General features: G+C 43.5%; 1 pseudogene; it reads right to left on the reverse strand.

The window, feature by feature from the left end:
• Positions 1-432: 432 nt before the first annotated feature.
• The window catches only part of LOC146821820 (uncharacterized), a 59,884-nt pseudogene continuing 42,152 nt past the window's right edge, over positions 433-18,164 (reverse strand).

Consider the following 18,164-nt stretch of genomic DNA (forward strand, 5'->3'; position numbering starts at 1 on the left):
TGTATTCTTTCCTGTAGAAATGGGGTGTGAGGCGTGTCACTTCCTGTGGGATGGAGTGATTTGTGTCACCCCTTAAAGCAACATCAAATATGGCCTCCTTTGCCAAAACATATGTTTATGGTTACAGCAAAGAATCAATAGGAAAGGACAGAATGGGCGCCAGGAACACCAGCGATGCCAGCTCTTTTATGCTCATACATCCATTCTTAATGCGTTATAAAAGAAAGCGCAGAACAAAAAACAAACATCTGATACTTATTTTTTACTTTTTATCATGCGTTTTATGCAGATATATCAGAACTATAACTTAGAAATTACGAACAAATCTACCGATCCAATAATTTTACACTAAACGCCTAATTAAATTGTTAGGCACATTATTCACATTATCGCCCTGTCCTTCACATGCACCACCGGTTCAATCATTCAGCTTTAGTAGGGGTTTTCTGGCCCTTTCAAGACTTGAGACCTGTACAGCGGCCTTTTAAAGTGTCTCCATATGACAAGTATGAGCCGAACAAGAAATGCAGCGCAAGCCACGGCCAACAGCACAGCTGAGAAGGGAGAAAAAATAGATAAATGTCAATTGATGAAATAATACAGTCCATGAATCAATCAATCAACATTCTAGAAAAAACACAAATGCTTTTCTTCACGTTCTTGGTCAGCAACTGAGAGAACAAACCAGTCTCGCCAAAGAACTGAGGATGGAGTTGCGGCAGTGACTCACCATATATATGCCATACTGTACATCTTGAGACAAAATATTGACAGAATTGAAACTATGACTTTTAATATCAGGATTGAATGATTGCTGCTGTGGGTATTTTAGGCTGTTTCTAGCTCAAACGGGAAATGAAATGTTTTAAAACAACGAAAGTGCATGCAAAAAAGGAAACAAGAATCTTGGCAGCACTTTCTAACTGCCAGGTCATTGTATAAATATAATAACAATTTCAAAAAAGGTACACGGGGAGAGAGGCAGGAAGCAGGCTGAGATAAATCTAGGAGAGTGAAATGACAGCACACCTGGGGGGAGAGGAAGAGGGAGACTTTAAGTAGGTAAAGAGCAAATGAACACATTAACTCCAATGGAACATTCAATACTAAAAAAAAAGTCGCCTCCATCATGCATTGGACGGACACACCTCTTTCACTCAGAACATCAAGAACAAAATGCTAATCAGCAAGACAGACATAAGCATAGGGAGTACAACTATCAAATCTTGGGGAGTCTACTAAGATAGTCAACTGAGTCGCCCAATCATGAGCAAGGGACTGCACGAAGCCCATTCTAAGTATAGATTATGGTGCTGATTCCGATCCTGTAAAAATATTCCCCGTACGAATCGTATCCGGATTTTTTTTACGTACGAATCGTACAAGTCCCGTACAAACTGGCAAGTACGATTCGTATGTTAAAAAATCCATACGAATCGCATTGGGAAATTCCCCGACACGTCCTCGGGTCGGAAAAAGTGTCCGACACGTCCCCGGACAGTTTTACGTACGAATCGGTAAACTGAAGTCCGAGCGCGCAAGTACGATCCGTCCCGTCCGTCCGAATGCACAACCGTATGGAAAAAATCACCGTATGGAGCGAACTCCCATAGCAACCATGGAGACGTCAAACATGTGCCCGCATACGCGCCGAACACCCCCCCCAGCCTCCCCCCCAAGTACGCGCCGTATCCCCAGCCCCCATCTACGTGCCGTACCCCCACCCCACCCCCATAGGTACGGAGCGTACCCCCACCCCCCTATGGACGGTGCGTACCCCCACCCTGTAGGTACGGAGCGTACCCCCACCCCATAGGTATGGAGCGTACCCCCACCCCCTATGGACGGTGCGTACCCCCACCCCGTAGGTACGGAGCGTACCCCCACCCCCTATGGACGGTGCGTACCCCCACCCCGTAGGTATGGAGCGTACCCCCACCCCCCTATGGACGGTGTGTACCCCCACCCCGTAGGTACGGAGCGTACCCCCACCCCCGTAGGTACGGAGCGTACCCCCACCCCGTAGGTACGGAGCGTACCCCCACCCCCCCTATGGACGGTGCGTACCCCCACCCCCCTATGGACAGTGCGTACCCCCACCCCGTAGGTACGGAGCATACCCCCACCCCCCCTATGGACAGTGCGTACCCCCACCCCGTAGGTACGGAGCGTACCCCCACCCCCGTAGGTACGGTGCGGACCCCCAGCGCATAGCGCTGGGGGTCCGCACCGTACATACAGGGTGGGGGTACGCTCCGTACCTACGGGGGTGGGGGTATGCTCCGTCCCTATGCGCTGGGGGTCCGCACCGTACCTACGGGGGTGGGGGTACGCTCCGTACCTACAGGGGTGGGGGTACGCTCCGTACCTATGCGCTGGGGGTCCGCACCATACCTACGGGGGTGGGGGTACGCCCCGTACCTACGGGGGTGGGGGTACGCTCCATACCTATGCGCTGGGGGTCCGCACCGTACCTACGGGGGTGGGGGTACGCTCCGTACCTACGGGGGTGGGGGTATGCTCCATACCTATGTGCTGGGGGTCCGCACCGTACCTACGGGGGTGGGGGTACGCACCGTCCATAGGGGGGGTGGGGTACGGCGCGTCCATACGGGGGGCTGGGGGTACGGCGCGTACATACGGGGGGCTGGTGGTACGGCGCATACATGCGGGGGGCTGGGGGTACGGCGCGTCCATACCGGGGGCTGGGGGTACGGCGTGTACATACGGGGGGCTGGGGGTACGGCGCGTACATACGGGGGCTGGGGGTACGGCGCGTACATACGGGGGGCTGGGGGTACGGCGTGTACATACGGGGGGCTGGGGGTACGGCGCGTACATACGGGGGGCTGGGGGTACGGCGCTTACAGGTGCTCCTTCTGCACGTAGTCCTGATTTCCCGGCAGTTTTTTGCTGCCGTAAAATATAATCCGTGCGGAGTGACGTGGGCACGGATCGTACTTGCTGGTTCGTGAAACGCTGCCTGACTCCGTCCGGACGTCACGTCCGCGGTGTCCCGGATCGGAATTGTGGGTATGTGTTTTGTCGGTCGGTGGTTTTTGCGATTCGTACAGAAATGGTGTTTCCGTACGAACCGTACTTGCATGTTTGTAAGGTATTTTTCCCGGGTACGAGTCGAACGGAGAAAACGCTCCGTCCGACGATTCGTACCCGGTTTTTCCAGGATCGGAATCGGCCCCTATGTGTTGGAAACAACAGGTCGGCCTACATACGGTTAAATCTATCTGCAGCCAAGACCTAAAAACAAAGCATGTGCATTTACATTTTGTTTCCATAACAAATGAACATTTATTGCCAGCAGTTTCTCCTGGGGCTGAATCCTATCAGTCACTAAAACAATATGTGCAATAACAGTATAACTGGAAGGAACCTGTTCTAAAACTATTCTTTTAGAAATGCTGTAATCAATTCTGAAATAGGAAGTTTTAGAAAATGCATGCAGGGCAAACAAAGAAAAACTTAAAAAACATATTCATCAACACAATAAGGAAATTACATCGCCTTCCCTAGTGGACGCATAGCTTCTATTGATCAAGCTCTGACTAAAACTGAGATCTTTCAAGGTATCCGAAGAGGCCAAGTTATCTACAAGTAGTTGGTCCTAATCACATAATGATCAGCCTAGAAGAAACACTAACCTTAACCTAACTACATTTAATGATTCTCCTTTTCAGACAGGAACACTAACAAAGTCCAAAGAAAACACAAGAAAAAGCTCACTTTCAGCCACAGAGACAATAGTACGTATAAGCTGGCAGGCAGCGATATTGGCAATGGTAACATTAAGGCTCCAATCATGAACTTTCCTAGTACGATACAAAACACTGTCCCCAAGGGGCTCATTCATGAGCTTTTGCAACACTGTTACGCCGCCGTCACTTTTTGTGCCCTACTGGTGGCGTAAAAAATGCGCCTAGTTGTGCCCTATTTACAAAGTGACGCATCTAGGCAGATGCGTCACTTTGTAAACCCCTGTGCACATTATACCTGCGCCAGGTATAATATATGCAGGGTAGGCATTCCCCCGTATAAAAGCCTCGTAGAAGTGGTGCATTGAAATCTATAAGATTTCAGTGCGCCATTTCTAGGATGCCATAGCGTCAAATCCTTCGCCTTCCTCATGGCAGGCGTAGGGAGATGCAGTGCATTAAGGATAAGCCTCGCCGACTCATTGGTGGAGTTGCTTCATGATTGCAACACAACTCCAGCAATGCATGACTTTTGTGCCGACAAATACGCCAGGATTCCTGACATATCTGTCTTCCCTTGCGAAATGGAGCGACGTACATTCAATAAGGCACATCCATCGCGTCACAAGGAGGGCGCAGTGAAAACTGTTGCATCGCTGTTTTATCACAGCGATGCAACGGTTTTCATAAATGAAGCCTCAAATGTGATTTGTCCGAACAAAAATATTTTATTTGTTCCTGGTTGGCGGAGCTAGTCACATAGGGCCATATGTATGAAAATGCCCATTTGCGATTCTCAAATGATGATTTTTTGCGAATCACTATTTGAGAATTGCAAAACCCTATGTATGTAGGATTTGCAATAAATGTTGCGAATCCTACATAATTGCGAATTGCAAATTGCGATTTGCAATTAAGGTATACCTCCCCATTCATTCCTATGGGCCTAGAGGCCCATAGGGATGAATGGGAAGACATTCTCAATTTGCGATTCCCAATTAGAGAATTGCAAATTGCGAATGCAATTTCAGGGGTGCCAGGGTGTCAAAGGACACCCTGTTGCACCCCTGAAATGAGCATGGGTGCAGATGTGGCACACATACATGCCCTAAGGGCATGTGTGTGAGTCACATGGCACTTTGAAAAATACATAAAAGTGAATTTTTCAAAGAAATCGCAAATTTCCACCAACTTGAAGTTGGTGGTAATTTGCGATTCATTAAATCCAAATTGCACTTTTTCTGTGCTTTTTACATTGCATTTAAGGAATCAAAATTTGCGATTCCTTAAATGCAATGGCAAAATAGGGTATCGCAAAATTTGCGATTCCTTATTTTGCGAGGGGTGGTTTGTGTCATACATATGACACTGCTGTTTTGTGATCGCAAACGCTGAAATTCTCCGATTTTGGCATTTGCGATCGCAAAATTGCCTTCATACATATGGTCCTATATTTGTAAAATGTGCTTAAAGTGATTTTTGGTAAATTTGGATACGATAGCCAATAAAATTGAAAATATCTTCACTTTCCAAGTAACTTATATCCTCCTTTGGAATAGCGGGTCTGGATACTGGAGTGTTTGAGAAAGTGGCCTTACAAGACATTAGGAAACTGAGAAATAAACACTAACAGTACATCGCCGTATTACAAAAGACAAACAGCATCTGTAAAAACTGGGTACGCACCCACACCAACTAAGTCCCAATTTGTATCTATCAAAGAGTATGTGTGGCGGGTTCTAAACCCTCAGTATCCTGCTGCTGTAGTGACTGCTTGGGCATTTTGGTGTTTCTTCGAAAGAATGGGAGACTCCTTGAATTCAATGCAGATTTATTGATATAACCACAATTTGTTAACCTTTATTTTCAAACAAAAATTCATAATTATGATTCCTGGTCATAAATTGTAAAGTATCATAATATTTTATTTTAAAAAATAGCCAACTGCAAATATTTCACAATAACATATTACATTTCTCCAAGGGCAATCAACAACTGTTTCGTCCAGAATTGACTTTATCAAGGCAGGGCCTTTAGTGTGAACAATCATTGGTTACCTGTGAAGTAAACGTTGGGTAGTGCAAGAAGACAAAAAGAGGGAACTTGCATGTTTTATTTGAAAAGAAATCTTGAGTAATTTTGTTGTGAGATATCAATAAATCTGTAACTAACAGTATGTTGAGTGACATCTTTCTTTCTGAAACTAAACAGCTCATGAGCCTTAGTCATCTGTGTGATTCTCTGGTGATCTTTCGCTCTTGTGCTTCTACCCCGTGGCCTCTGTGTGGCGCTTTTCCCCTCCCACCCACTACTTCTTTACCCCCAGCCACTCTAACACTTGCCGTCCTTTTTTTTTTCTAATTGGGGCTTTCACGCAAAAAATATCATACTTTTTTTTTTACCGATCCAAGTGGCATTTGTCATCTTGGATTGGTAAATACAAAACTAAAGGAAATGGTGCACGCTGCATGGTGCTATTAAACATTATTGACGATGCTGCACAGTGTCCCAACGCTGGGCAGCACTGCCACAAGTGATTGACAAAGGCAAGACCTACTGGCTTTGTTAATACTTGTTTTGAATAGCCCTGTATACAGGACAGTGCCAAACAAAACTGTTCTGTAAAGGCCATAACAATCTATCAATTCTTTTGCAGTAATGGATTAATTTGGGATCAATTCTTTTACAGAATCTTTGTCTAAAATACTGTGACAGTTTTTGAAATCCATGGGAAAAGAAAATATGTAAAACACACTACATCCACAACTGCAAAGCTGGAAGGTCACCCCTTTCATCTTGCGAACCAGCTTGCATTTATCCTAGATATTCAAGCCCCTATATATTACCACTTCACAGACTGGATTACCTGAGGGACTTAGTATTTACATTGACCAGTAGAGATGCAAGGTCATAAACAAAGACAACTCCTTGTGTATCCTGCATGTTTCTGGCTCCATCTGCCAACTGACCGCGTTTGGAAGCTTGCAACGTACCCTCAAACCACAAGAGTCAGTAGCAGAGTAGAAGGGCTCAGAGTAGGCTCTCTTGCTGCTCAAGTGACCAGTCAGCCACCTGTATAGGGGAATGCTCGATGCAGAGCTGTAGTCCAAGATGGTACCCACTGACTTATAGATTGTAAACTAAATATTTCCCTCATCCTGTGTCTTGATGCCACCCTGTTCTGCCATTACTCGCTGGACCAAAACACTGCTGTGCCAAAGCACTAGCCAGTTTTGCAAACCAATGATACAGCCTTAAGGGTGATTGGGCACTTATTCTAACTAGACACTTTATGTTGGCAGTCCACAAAGCTCATTTACCCCTTCCGGCAAGATATAAGAATTTAGAGATGGCCAACTCTGTTCACAAGGCTCCTTCCCTCTTCTTTACGGCTACCTTATTTTCTCCATCTTCTTCATCTCTTCTACACTGCCCACCTCAGCATTTTGATGCAACCATAGAGTGTCATAGCATATTATTTAAGCAATAAATAATTTTACTCTCCAATGGGTTTATCCAATCCATCCTTGGTTGCTGCGTGTTGCATCAGCCAAACTTTTAACCCGAAGGGAGCAGCACCCCTTGATACCTGCCAAGCAATCGGACACCAAGGTGATAATGGCAAAATTGCAGGTAGACTAAGCAAACAAGCAAATTAAGTAATACCATACATTTTAAGAAAGTGGAAGGTTTTAGGTGACTCTGGGGAAAACAAACATATAGCCCTCATATTTATGGGGCTTAAAGGAACATTTGCTCCTCCCAGTAAACATTTTGTTTTGCTCTCTCTTTATTTGTGTACATTGAATGGGAGGTTCCTATTGGTGTCAGACTCAGCCTACTCCTCCTCCAGACCCCGCACAACTTACTTCCACATGCTGGGTGGTGATCTCAATACGCCTTCACGATTTGTTTGGAACTTATCACTGAAGAGGAACTTTACAGTAAGTGCAATTTCCGTTTCTACAAGACTCTCGGGAATAAATAAAGAGCACACATACATCTTAACAATGATCATAGATCAAGGGTAAGTTGCACCTAATTTGTTGGCCAATGAGGCTCAATAATGGTATCCATAAAGAACTGAAGAAATCGACACACTGAAGTAGTGTAATAAAATGAAACAACATATATTGTAGACTAATAATCAAAGCCCATTTCCTCTCAATTTCAGAAATAAGCTACATCAAGCATAGTTTCTCTAATGAACCGACCACTGCAGAAGTTTTCCTGATCCAACATCATCACAAGAATGACATTTACATTTATTTGGAACTTTTACTGCTTTCACCCAAAAACTAAAATGACCAACGTGACCATTAATTTTACTAAAAAATTATTTGTACCTAAAAAGATGTTGTTGCGTCCTGGATCTGATGATACAAAGTACTTGTTAAGGCTTCCAGATAATGAGACAATTACCACTGGATATATAGTGAGGGTGTAACGAACATACTCGTCGAAGACAAAGTTTTCAAGAAGAAACCTTCGATGGGAAAACATTTAACAGGAAACAACAAATTAAAATACGGCAAGCAGTGACAAGATGCATAAAAACTTACATTGGCTCAAATAGGAAGTATAATCACTGGTGTATGTTTTCTTTTCAAACAAAGACAGACACATCAAGATGGAGCATGGCTATTGTTAAATGAAATGCATAACCCAAAATTGATCTATCACTTGTTTTCAACATGATGCCATCTTTTTACCAAAAATGCTAAATCATAGACAGCTGTTGGAGAAGCAACAACGAAAGCAAAAACAAGCAGCAGCTTTTTCCTAGACGTTTCAACGAAACTGACGAGCACTATCAACATGTTTTTCGATTACCTGAATTCTTTTAACCAATATTGTTCAATTGGTTCTTCATTTTCTTCCACCATAGTGTCTTTCCACATTTCGCATCACATTCTGTACTAAGGGTTACAATCCTTAAACAACAGGGAAGTACTGTAGTTGTTTCTGCCATTTATACATATCACAAGCTTCCGTCACCAACATCCATTGTTCACTGTGCATGAAGCGCTATAGTTCAGGTGCTACAAAATGGTACTTCACCCACACATAAATGGCGAACAACCTTAGGAGTAGAATCACAGGCGTGTTCTCTTACCTTCATAAACAAGACAGATCCATGAGAACGGGGGAAGGGTAAGAGCTGCTCCCTCTTTGAAAAGTAGAATGCAAGAAATGAGGAGTTTAAATGCATACGTGTTAACTCAGAGCAGGGACACCTTGGCTAGAATCTGTGCTACTTATAGCTTAGACATGCACTGGAAGTAGTTTGGTTTATGAACTAAATTAAAGTAAAAAGGTCCGCCACAAAGCATGAGTAATCACTTAAAAGTTGCCCAACGATCAGTCTTCCTGTTAATTTTGCAAGCAATTGATTTGATATATCTGGAGAGCTGCAAGTAAATGTATCGATTAGAGAGAGGAGGCTGAAGTAATGACCAGGAGACTTAATAAAGATGTAGATTTCTTCTTTATTTTGCAACCCCGAGCGAGGCCCAGGCAAGCAGCAATGTCACCAGCTCCAATGCATCTCCCTAACATTCTAACACACATTAATAAGTACTGAGAACACTCCAAGTGTTCTGATTCTTAATTCTACAGAACCAGGACAATTCTTCCAAAGAGAAATACAAAAAAAACAATACTACATATCCCCCTTCTTACAGAAAAAAAGAAGAAAATTGGAGAAAAAAAACTGTAAAAAAACTGGTGAGACTCCACAAGATAAAATGGAAATTGTGAATCATAGTCTTCAAGTCACTTCAGTTTCACAATGGTTCTACCGAAGGTGCTAATTTTCTTTCCGCTAAACTCACCTTGCCCAGAGCCAAGGCAGAGCTCAGAGGAAGCTTCATTCCTCAGATCATCTCCACTCTGAACACAAATATTGGAATCAACTGGATTGGAAGAAGACAAACTCTCAGTGTGGACATTAATCCACAAATAGTTCTGCTCGTTGTTGAGCATAATTCAACATGTGACAAGGAACATTCTTAACTAAAGATAAACGACTCATATGGCATACACTGCCATCAGTTAATCTCACTGTGTTGTTCATGACCTTGACAATTTGTACAGGGGCACTAAATTTGCTTTTACCTTTAGCTACCTTTCTATTGGATTTTACACAAAACCATTGACCAACAGTCAACTTTCATCACAGACACCATGTTTCATTTCAAAGTTTTTTTTGTCCTTAAGTTGAGAAGTTAAAATACAACTCCTGATCTTTTTTGTATCTCATTCCACTTGTTTGCTTCTATTCATCCAACATGGGTTGATCTTAGAGTGAGGAATACGGCCTCTCATAACACCAAAGGGACTCTCACCTTTGGCATCGTGACTAGTAACCCTGTAGGTCCATACCATTTTCTTAAGTTCACAATCAATATTTTTCCTGCTTTGATTAGTCATTTGCAACACATCCTTAATAATGCGGTTGATCCTTTCCACGCCACCATTTCCCCTAGGATGATAGAGAGCAGTGCATCTATGTGAAATCCCTACCACCTCAAGTAATTCCTTCATTTCAACACACATAAATTGGACACCATTATCTGTAAGAATGGTTTGAGGGAAACCTTCACACAGAAATACACTGTCCAGGAATTTAATGACACAACTAGTGTCAACTTTATTGACAACTTTAAGTTCACTCCACCTTGGAAACAAATCCACTAACACGAGAATATACCTCTGAGACTCATCAGACCACACAATGGGACCCATAATGTCCAATGCTTCATCATACCAGGGAAGAGAAGTGCAACCTAAAGAGCTTAAAGGAGGGTTGAGGGTTTTCTGAGATTTATCAGAATCCTCACATTCCATGCACGATCACACAAACCTCTCTGTTTCAATATCAATTTTAGGAGACCAATAGAATGATTTGATGTTCTTCTTAGAACATGTTATACCAATGTGACCTTCATGATAAAAAATAACAAATTTTACTCCTTAAGTTGCGTGGAGGAATAATCTTGTCCCCTATCTTAACAAACAAACCATCAACTCCTAGTTCATTTTTAACTTCCCATAACGCTTTTAACTCACCAAGCAGTTTGGATTTAATACAACCCCAACCACATTGAATTTTGGTCCTGACAAGGTTAAGAGTTTCATCCTCCTTTTGAGCTTTTTCCCACTCTTCTTTTTGTAAGCCTTTTTCATTGTCTTTCGAAAAAAACCTCGCAACACACACATCATTCCAAGGACTGGCATCCACTTCCCTCAGAGGGAGAGACATTCTAATAAACAAATCAGCAGTGACGTTCTTTTTCCCCGGAACATATTCAACATCATAAATAAAATCTTGTAGGCGCATGGAAAGTCTGGCAATTCTTGCAGATGTCCTAGATGATCAGTAGTAAGCAATTTAGCTAAAGGCTTATGATCAGTTTGAACAGTAAACCTCCTTCCGCAAAAGAACTTCCGAAAATGTTCTGAGCCCATACGCAGGCCAGTGTCTCTCTTTCAATAATGGAGTATTATTGTTCCGTGGGGGAAAGTGACATGGAGGCGAACGCTATGACAATTTCTGCGCCACATCATCAATTTGAGTGAGGACACAGCCCAAACCCTTACCACTCACATCAGTAGCGATAAAGATTGTGGCAGATGGATTAAAAGCTTGTAATTTAGAAGCTTCGCTGATGGCCCCCTAATATCAAGAAAAACATTTTGACTTAAGTTAGTCCATTCAAATTTGGACTTGTTCTTTAATTAAGAACGCATTTCATAGGTTCGTTCTGAAAAATTTTCAACAAATTTAGAGTTAATTTCTGCCAAGCCCAGAAATGAGCATAGCTCATCTTTGTTCTTGGGAGAAGGAGCTTTGTTGATTGCTTCTACAAGTTTCTCCTTGGGTTTGATACCTTTCTCGCTAATTTCATATGCCAGGTAAGTGGCTTTTTTTTCAGCAAACTTACATTTACTCATTTTAGCAGCTAAACCTTTCATACAAAGAATGTTGAGTACTTTCCTTAAAATTTCATCGTGATGCTGTTTAGTTTTACCCATAATCAAGATGTCATCTTAAAAATGTCACCTCTTTTAAGTCACTGAAAAGTTCAAACATAAGCCTTTGGAAGAAGGCTGCTGCAGATGCTAAACCAAATGGCATACATTTGGATTGGAAGCATCCAAAGGGTGTGCAACAGGCTGTAAGATGTTTACTCTTTTATTCAATACAACCTGGTGATAAGCAGCAGACATGTCTAAAGTGGAGAACCATTTGTCATTTCTAGTTAAAGTTAACATTTCGTCAAAGCGTGGGAGAGGAAACTGATCCACGATGATGTTATCATTGAGACCTCTCAAATTCACACACGGATGCACCTTGCCATTGACACGTCTGCCTACAATTAATGGAGATACCCATTCCGAGGCTTCTATGGGATCTATGATACTAGAATCCTGCAATTTATTTAATTCTGACTTAACTTCATCTCTGACAATGAAGGAAATGCTGCGAGCTTTGCGAATTTTAGGTGGGGCTTCCTGTTTTAACCTAATAACATGAGCGAAACCCTTCAATTTTTCGATTTTGCCATTGCGGACAGCTGGAAATTCATGTAAGACCCAGTTCTTAGTGTTTTCTCTGGACTGCTGGGATCTAGGATAATCTCAAGTTTTTTCTGATCCTTCCAGACCAAAACTGAGGGTCCCTCTTTAGCCACGTACAACTTACATAATGCATGTCTACCCTTGAATCTGAAAACAAGTTGCCTAAAACCAATGACATCAATCTTCTCCCCAGTGTAGTTCACAAGGTTGTTGACCCTTACTACACAGAGATCTGAGTACCGGTACCTTAGCCCCTCCTCTAATCCCAACCCTACCTCTTAGTGGACCTCGCCTTTACTGACCGTCCTCTTTTCTGCCACCCCTTGTCCCACTGCTGAGAGGGCATAGTGAGTGTTTGTTGCCCCTCCCCCTACATGGAAATGCCCCTCCTGCTCTTTCCCCAGAAAGTAGGGTACAAGTCTGTGATGCCAATGGTGGTCCAGTCAGCGTTCTCCTTGAGTCTGAGGATGTGAAGGAGTTGGCCTAACGGCTAGGGTGGTCGACCTTGAATCTGGGGAACCGGGTTCGAGTCTCGGCAAGGACGCTGAACATCCTGTGATTCTGGGCAAATCACTTCATCTCCCCGTGCCTAACAAAAATTAATGTGTCCTCATGTAACGCAACTGGTGCTATGTAAAGCGCTCTGATACCCGATACCGAGTCAAGTTCGAGCTATGTAACAATCCGTATAAAAATTTTTTTGAAGAGGTAAAGAAATTAAGGGAATTGAAAACCTAGGACAGCGCCAATACCCGCTCGTACTCTCTCTTTTCCCAACCATGGGAACTGGCACAAGTGGAGGAGTGTGTGTGGGAGGCAACTCTCATATCCTCCAAAACACACTGCTGCCCAACCACAAGAGCTGACATATCCCTCATAGGGGAACAATTGCATAGCAACAGCGTCACAGTGTGCTCCCAGGCAGTGTGGTTCAGGAATTCCAAAGCCAGAAACCCAAACCTCTTATGAAGCCTTGGTACTGGAACAGCTTTCATCCAACAGACCCCCTTTGTGTACCGAGGCAACCAACATTGTCAGGATGCCAGTGAAATGGTGAACAGTACACTTCACAAAATGTGTAAGATAACAAATGTATTAGTCAGTGAATCAAAAGTAAACTATGAACATATTACTCACACAAAAATGTAGTTAACCCTGTGTCGCCTTACTATCAAAAAATGTGAAGGTCTCAAGGTGTGATATCAGCCAAAAGATTTTTGCCCTGACCCTTGATTTGTTCAACGAGATTGAGGATCCAAAAAGCAAGGATAAGAGATGGGGCTCTCACCAACCATTCCCTAGACATAATTCACAAGGCTGGACACGTATGGTGATTACTTTAGATCTGTCAATAACTCTGCAAGGGGCACTTACATACGTTGAACTTCCCCTTTGTTCTGGATGAGACTTCAAAAACAACTATGAGCCTATATTTTACAAATATCAATCAATAAGCTTTATTTGATCATAAAAAAAATCATAAAAGCACATCAACAGTATACAAAACTCATAGAAATACAAACCCAGATTAAAAGATGATAAACATAATAAAAACAGCCTAAATATATATCCAACAGTTTAAAACAGTAGAGACTGCCTACAACGCAGGGTAAATTTGAGAAATGTTGCAATGCATGCACAAACCTCAGGGAAACAGAGCATCTGTAAATATAATAACACAAGAATACATCTGGTTAATGCGGCACTTCGGAGTGGCGAGATTAAAAACCTTTTGGTGTAAATACGATAAAATTTACAAAAAAATACAAAGTTTGCTAGGGTTTCCGGAGAGTGCTCAACACAAAGAGAGGTAAGGACAGCAGATGAATTAAATTGATCCAAGCAAAAGCAAAGCTGGCATCTAATGGTTCCACACCTAAATCTAGGCAGGATTAATTTATCCCACGTGTTGGTCACCATGTCGATGTACGGCTCCAAACGTTGTGTTGTTTGAATCAACATATAATCTTTATTTGTGGGTTTCTGAAGTTCAACCTTCCCTATTTCCCCTTGCCTGGCGTCCATGAAATGTATTTTAAGCCAGTGTTTATCCATTGTAGATAACAATTCCGGGTTTAAGAAGAAAGAGGGCCAACTAGCTTAGTGAAAACATCCTTGGTATAGCATAACCAATGGATCCAGAGGCCCCTACACAGGATAAGCAGTCCGTTATACTCTTGCCTATAGCCACTGAATCCTGTTCAGGGAGCCAAATTAGCATTGTTTGCCCACAGAGCCACCTCGAGTTTATAGAGGCCCATGGGCACCCTATCTGGACCTGGAGTTTTATTTGCAAATCTAGAAAAGATAGCCACAGGAACCTCCTCCAGAGAAAATTCTGTTTCAAGGAATAACATGGGACAGTATTTATTTGATACTAACCTTGTCTTTAAAAAATAAAAAGGTATAATTGTAAAAAATAAATAAAACATTAGCAGAGGCGAGTAGTGGAAACGTGAACAGGTTGTAAATACCTAAAATTTCTGTGTGAGGCTGTGTCTAGCCCTGTTATGTATTCATTCATTGTTTCAGTCATCCACTGATTTGTGATATGTATGTCCAGATGCACCTATTTATTATAGTAAATGTACCTTCCTGATAACGTTATGAAATAATTGTTATTAATGAGAACAGCTGTTTCATAGGAGCAGTTTCTTGGTGTGTCTGGTTTCAATTTTACAGTGCATGGAAATGAATGCTTTTGGTCCTCTAAGATGTCATTTCAGTGCTTGGAGGTAGATGCTCAAAGCTTTGAGGACGTTTTGGTAAGCTCCAACATTGTTTTAATTAACTCAGAGCGAGGATGTTCATATTGACAGTAGTTTGCTCAGCCTTAGAAGGTGGGATGTCTTTCCCTGTACAAAAACTTTGCTTATGCTGGAGAACTAGAGGTGCACATTAAGACACAGAACCCACCACTGTAGTAACAGAGAGTACCATAGAGCTTTTAGACTGCTGAGGGTACACTGAGTTGGAAATCAGTTAGGTCAGAGTAGTGTCTTGGAAGGCAGGTAGGTGTGGGGTATAGCGTATTGCAACCTAGAGTGTGTTCACGGTGAGTTCCCAACGTCAGGAACATTTGTCTGTGGGAAGCACTGGAAACAGCAGTAGTACAAATGTTCGGTTAGACATATGTTAAGTCAGGGTAGCTTGACAGCCTGTGGATCTGGGACAGACTTGGTAGGGATGGGACACATAATTACATGGTAAGTCGACGCGGAAGACTCAGGATGCCCTCAATCACAAACACGGATGGGTAGGCTGAGGCCTTTAAGATGTTGGCAGGCCTAGATTTAGCAAGTCATCTGACCTGTCATTGATCATTGAAGGTTGATGGAGGTGAGGCAGGTTCTTTCATATTTAAGGCTAAAGTGTGAGCATCGTCCTGATTCTTTTCATGGCTGTTATCTTTTTAAGCTTTGTCAGTGCATATGGATATTTATTGCAGGTATTTAGCCTTGCCTCAGTTCTTGGGAGGTTTTTACTCCTATATGATATTTCCTCCTGCATTTTTTGACTCTTTGGAAAACACTCCCTAGCGGGCGAAGGTTGTCACAGGAAGGAAGATGGCGGAGGTTGTTACGGGAAGGAAGATGGCGGACTAGTGCCGCCTTGTCTCACAGCACAGCGAAGCTCCTGGCTGGCTACCCCAGTACCTGTCATTACCGCTAGCCGCTGAATGAAGGCTATGAGGCGCCTACTTACCTAGATGAGTGATACGCTAGAAGGCTTATTTTTCTGTCTTCCCCAGCGTTGTAGCTGACTCCGTAGCGTGGATGCTTGGACCGAGGTGTAATTTTCAGCAGCTTTGACGGACGGCGAGGCGAGTCTGCTGGCTGTCCGGCCCCTGCAGATCGGGGCTCGGTTGGTCGTGCCTTTCTTTTTTCGAGTTGGAGTTAAAGACCGACATGGCGCCGCTGAAAAACACAGCGAAAGCAGCCCGTGTTACAAGGACTACGGGCTTACAACCCCCACCGCTCGGTGAAGAAGGCTGGACGGCGCTGAACAACAAGAATGAATCTAAAGTCACCCCAGCTCGAGTGGGCAGACCCGCACTTCGGCTCCTTGAAGCAGGTAAAACCGCTGATTTAATTGCGGAGGGAGAGCTTCTCATACAAACGGCTGATGCAATAGCTATAGCATCTATATTGTGTGGCGCTGCGCAGAAAGATACACAGCAGCCAGCCGCTAACAACAGACTGTCTTTTGAGGATCCAGTGGGGAACTTAGAAGTGGAAACCGAATGTGACGATGCTGGTGAACCACCCAGAGTGTTGGACCATTGGGGGGCCACTGAATCGGAGGTGATTCTAGTCACTCAGGAGGATGCCATCGCAGAAGTGCCTAACGTAGCACTGGGGGCCACTGAGGATATTGCGTTAGATGCTAACAGCGATAGCCCTAGTAGTACTCTCCAGAGCTGTAGCCTGTCTAGTCCCGAGGTGGATCAGAATGGTTCAAAAAGGTTATTATGTAGCCAAGACTGTACTCCCAAGCGCTCTGATCTGGGCACTAAACCAAAAAATAAGAGTTTAACTGTATATAATGCTATGCCTGAGGTCATGATTGTAGGGAAGAACTGACGGGATCCACAAAAGACCCTTAACACTACTGGGAATAAAAATAAAAATAACAGCAAAAAGGATCTCAAGGTAGCCAAACCTCGCAAAAGATCGATGGACCTGCAAGGGGCTAGCTGGCATAATAGCTCTGTAGGTCGGCGGAATGGAGAGCAGCCCACTAAGAAAGTGGGTCCAAGCAAAGGGAGAGGTCAAGGCTCTGAGTTCTCGTCTGTCGGGTTCTGGTCCTGGCTGGTCAAGTGGCCAATGTGCGGAGGACTCTGTGAATTGTGAAAATATTGAAACCATTGGGGAACAAGAGATACCCTTAACTAACTCAGCGGACTATTCTAATGGGAACAGCTCTGAAAGCTCGCCCGGTCAAAATGAAGAGCTAGGTAATATGACCAAGCCAACCTCACTAGATTTGGTGCAAGAGACAGATGAGCTGCCTTCTTCTAAAGAGCCGTCTCTTGCGGTAATACTGCAGGCCTCACAAGAACAACAACGAGAGGCTCAGGATCATCATGCTCAGATTAGAGCGGACTACCTTAGTATTAAGTTATCATTGGATGAGGTGACGGGTACTGTGGCCGGAATTACAAGAGATATGGTTGAGTTACAAAACTGGGTAGCAGAGACAGAGGAGTCAATTACTGCTATAGCGAATACTGTGCAGTCTCACAACCTACAGCTCTTGGCTTGTCAAGCTAAGATTGAAGATTTAGAAAACCGGCAAAGGCAAAATAATTTAAGATTGTTTGGTGTTGCGGAGGGTAAGGAGGGCGCTGACCCCCGAGCATTTGTGGTCCAACTTTTTCCAAAAAGCCTTTCCGGATCTGTCTGATTGGGATTGGGTTTGGGACTGCCAAAGAGCACATAGACTCCCTATTACTGCGCAGAGGCTCAATGCTCGGTATCCTTGGCCTATTTTAATTTTTTGGGGGAATTATTTGTTAAGACAGGCACTGTCTTTTAAAGCCCTGCCAAATTCGCCAGTAGGGGTTGACTCTTTATCGATTTTTTTAAGATCTGATTTGAGCCGCACTACAATGGAAAAAAGATGGAAAATGAGACAACTCATCGATCCATTTAAAGCGACCGGGGCTCAGGTCTTTTTGCAGGAACCTGCCAGATTGAAAGTTATCAAGGATGGGCAGTCACAATTTTTTGTTTCCGACCTCGAGGCTAAGCAAGTATTAAGCAAATGGCAAATGACATGAACCTACGGCAGGACTGACCGATCCAATAGGAATTGATAAAGTAGACAATGTTCTGGTTTTTTTTTCTGCAAAGGGGATCGGGAGGCGTA

The sequence above is a fragment of the Triturus cristatus genome, chromosome 6 (genome assembly GCF_964204655.1).
Source record: "Triturus cristatus chromosome 6, aTriCri1.1, whole genome shotgun sequence".
NCBI classification, from domain to species: domain Eukaryota; kingdom Metazoa; phylum Chordata; class Amphibia; order Caudata; family Salamandridae; genus Triturus; species Triturus cristatus.